Below are 4,606 nucleotides of genomic sequence, written 5' to 3' on the forward strand. Positions count from 1 at the left end.
CAGCTAATTTTTGATTTATTGTAGAGATGAGTTCTCGCCAAGTTGCCCAGGCAGGTCTGGAACCCACGGGCTCAGGCAATCCACTCACCTCAGCCTCCCAAAGGCGCGGGATTATAGGCTGAGCCACCGAGCCCGGCCCATTTTACATTCTTACCGATAGTGCTCAAGGGATTCAGTTTTGCCACATCCTTGTCATCATTTGTTATTTTGTTGTTGTTTTTTAACAGTAGTCCTTCTAACGGGTGTGAGATGGTATTTCATTACGGTTTTGATTTGCATTTCTCTGATTTCTGATGTTGAGCATATTTTCTAGTGCTCACTGGTCATTTGTATATCTCCTTTGGTGAAATGCCTATTCAAATCCTTTACCTATATTTTGGATACTTGGGTTGCTCCCACCTCATGGCTATTGTGACTAGCTCATATCTTTTAATCACTGACTAGTATACCACAAAATTTTTTAAATTTTGTTTGACTTGAAGGCAGAGGCATGCATCCCTGGGGACTGAGCTGGAGAGCTCTTTAAATGACAGAAACGCTGCTCTATTCATCATCCCATTTCCTTTCTGATAGACTCTCCATTCCTGAGGCATTTTTGAACCAGGCTTAGGGACTTTCTCTTTGTGTGTCTCCTCTCCCTTCCATCTCCATCTCCCACTCCCTCTCTCTCTTTCTCTGTGTGTTTCTGTCTCTCTTTGCCTTATTTCCTAAGATCCTCCAGGAGTTACATATAAAGAGTCCTGAAGTCCTGATCCATCAGTCCTCCAGCAATGCTTGAATCCTAGGGAGACACAGCATAGGCTCCAGCATGGACTCCTGCTAGATACAGAAAATGAAAGCATAAAGTAGGAATTACTCATTAGTGGCAGAACTGGATCTAGTCATTAAGGGTGCTTATGGAGCAGGTTCACCATGTGCTGGTCCTAACTGGTCTGAGTCCAGTGAGACAGAACACACACACACACACACACACACACACACACACACACACACAGTTACATGGAGCAGGTTTATTACTTAACAGACAGGCAGCAAGGGACAACAGAAGCCTAGGATTCATGGTGAGCCAGTCTCCAAAGTCTCAGGTGCTGCCCAAAGTAGCGGCATCTTGACTACATGAATCTCACTTGCATCATAGCTTAGAGACTTCAGGAAGCAGCCTGCCCTAGATTTTATACCCTGGAGGCCACATGACATACTGGGTTAAAGCACTGAAGGACAGACTGTTTCTAGGGGAGGTTGAAATAGAGCTCAGGCTGTTCTAACCAGCACCTCCCATCCCTTATCTCAAGATGATGCATTCTCAGTACATTGGACAGTTATCTTGAGACCTACATGTGAGACAGCAGGGAGAACTGGGTCAGACGGAGGCCACCTGGAGAGTTGTGGTGTAGTTTTGACTCCACCTTCAGAGGACTTTCACTCAACAATATTGTTTTTCTTTACTTCTACTAAGGAAATATGAAACTACAGACTCTGCCCTGCCCCCAGACTAGATCACATAATCTGAACACTTCAGCTGTTTGCAAATTATCAATAACTTTTTTCTGAGAATTTTTTCTGGTCAAATAAATGTAATTAACAAAACTTATTAATTACAAAAGGGAAAATAGCAATTTTAAAGAAATCTGGCAGGTACCACCATCATGAAATCAAAAGTAATTAAATCAGTAATAAGACAAACTGAAGTCATACATCATCTGATAGAATTCAGTAAGGAAAACAGCAGCACTTCTGTGATATTCCTGCTAAAATGCATAATCTGAAATGAGTATCTAGGAAACATCAGACAAATTCAACTTCAAGTAGGTTCTACAATGCCGGGCTCGGTAGCTCAGTCTGTAATCCCAGCACTTTGGGAGGCCGAGGTGAGTGGATTTCCTGAGCCTGCGGGTTCGAGACCAGCCTGGGCAACTTGGCAAGACCTCATCTCTACAATAAATCAAAAATTAGCTGGATGTGGTAGCGTGTGGCTGTAGTTCCAGCTACTTGGAAGGTTGAGGCGGAAGGATCGCCTGAGCCCAGCAGGTCGAGGCTGTGGTGGCCGGGAGTGTGCCACTGCACTCCAGTCTGGGCAACAGAGTGAGACTCCAACTCAAAAAAAAGAGAAGATTCTACAAATAACAGATCTGTAATCCTCAAAATTGCCCAAGTCATGAAAGTCAAGGAAGAACTGAGAGACTTTTCCAGATTGAAGGAGACTAGTGAACATGACAAGTAAATGCAGTGCACAATTCTGAACTAGATTTTTAACTACGATGTTGGAACAATTGGCAAAACTTAAATGGGATCTGAGGAGTAGATGGTAACAATGTTAAGTTCCTGGTTTTGATTGTCATAGTATGGTTATTGTTTTAGAAAATAAACACTAAAATATTCTGGGTAATGGGGCATAATATCAGCAACTTATTTTCAGATGGTTCAGGAAAAAATAATTTTTTGTATTGTACTTGCAACTTTTCTGAAAGCTTGAGATTGTTTCAAAATAAAATAAAACAAAAGCTCTCCAACACCTCATCTTCTTACAGATGTCACTAGAGTGCAATTCTAAATTTTGATAGTGTTTTTCTCCTTTATTTCTCTTTGTCAGTGCAAAAATCCATGATTACTTAACTATTATCTATTTTACCTCCATTTTTATACACCAACCCTTACTAAGCAGTAACCGCACTAACCATGTGCCCAGCCTTTTACTAAGTATTTTTCAGGCACTATCTCCTTTAATCTTGATCTCTTGCTACTTCCCCATTCATGCTCCAGCCTAGATCGCCCTGACTGCTCTTGGCTTTCTCTCTGGGCCTTTGTAAAATGCAGTGCCTCTCTTTTCTTTCTACCCCTTCTCTCCATCCCTTAATTCCTGCTTATTTTTCAGATTTCAGCTAAGATGACACTTCCTTCAGGGAGCCCTTCTCAGAAGTCCGAGTTGGGGGCCCCTTTCCTGTGCCCCTACAGAACCATCCCTTTTCTCACCATAGTACTTTTATACTATATTTTAGTTTTGTATTCTCTTCTGTTCCTTCTTCTACACTATTCAAGAGCATGGACTGTGATTTTACTGTTGTTTTATCAAAGCTAACAGAGGTCTTCGTCCATGATGTCACTCTGAAGAGATTTTAATTCGTGACCTCTTGCTTCTAAAAATAGAAAGATTGATTTGATGTAAAATATTCAATCACAAGTAACTAATTTGGTTTATTTTGCCCTTGTTCTTTAGTTAAACAATGTTCAAAGTTCTTGTAATGACAATGTATACTATAATATTAAAACTTCTTACCAAAATCCCAAAGGCTCCTTTTCTACATGACTCTTCCAAATAAAAGTGAATTATCAGCAGGCAGTAAACAAAAGACATTCACATTAATCCTCAAGTGACTTCCCACAAAAGGGTTTCACTCATGGGACTGGTTTAAAAGCAACCTTCTTAGACAGCAGTAACTAAAAAATTTTAATTTACTCTAAATTCGTCCTTGTCAGGCATCAACACAGGAAAGAGAAAAGGACTTAATTTTTTGCTAGTTTGTGTTTTGTGAGAGAATTAATTTTTTTTAAATTCAGAGAATGGTGCTGGTATTTCTCCTAGAGAAATCTAGGTGTTATAAAGAGACTTGTATTATGTTATAAAAAGGACAAGTAGAGATTGGAAAGGAAGGAGAGCCAGCAAGGACACCTCCCAAGTGCTCATCCACGTGAAACCAACCATTCCCCTCACTTTTCTTCCTCTTTGCCTCCTGCCCCAGCACGATGAGATGTGGACGAGTGGGCAACAGAGTCTGGTGGAGGCAGGACTGAGGCTGGAGAGTGAGAACCCCTTCGCTAAACCTGGAGACCTCAAACCCACAAAGCCTTGGTAGGTGCGGCGAGGGCTGGGGAACCTCAGACTTCACCCCCGTCCCCTCGCTGTGCTCCAGCAAGGGGCCATACCAGTTGTCGGGCCTGGGGTGTGGTGGCAAGAGCCGTGGACAGGGCTGTTGAAACCGGCTTTCAGCTTGAAGCTGAAACCCTGTCCTGGGCCCCGTGCTACCTGGTTTTCGTGCTTTTAAAGCAGATCAATGAGGTACGACAAGGGTTTCAACTGTGACGGTAGTCATGTCATCACTGTTTCAGAGGGTTGTATTCAAGTAACTCATGCCAAAGGGCAGAGACAGTCACATGACGACACTTGGGATTTCATTTCCCAGAGTCGCCCCCCAAGTCCTGAAGATAGCGGTGATACCTGAACAACATCATGAATGTAATTAGTGCCACTGAGTTAGACACTGAAAAATGGTTTAAATGGCATATTTTGTTTTACATATATTACTGGCACTTCAAAAAACGTTTGTCAGGTGAAGAAAACTGAGGCTCAAGGGCACCCTGTTCTATGCCCCTCCCCAGACAAGTCGCACGTTGGTTCCTAAGTCCACACCCGCGGAACCACCTGTGTCCCCCGCGCAGGACCTCCCTTGGCAATCTCAGTCGCCCCATTAATAACGAGGTGGCTGCTCGAGGTGGCCTTTGGGGGTCTTTCCAGCTCGACAGCTTTACAGTTTTGGACCGAGGACAGAAAAACTACAGGTCCTGGCTTCAAAGCAACCGCGGGAGTGGCTCTGCCTAACCCCTCCCCGCC

The sequence above is a fragment of the Carlito syrichta genome, unplaced genomic scaffold, assembly GCF_000164805.1.
Source record: "Carlito syrichta isolate Samal-C Ts95f unplaced genomic scaffold, Tarsius_syrichta-2.0.1 Scaffold307339, whole genome shotgun sequence".
In the NCBI taxonomy this organism is placed as follows: Eukaryota; Metazoa; Chordata; class Mammalia; order Primates; family Tarsiidae; genus Carlito; species Carlito syrichta.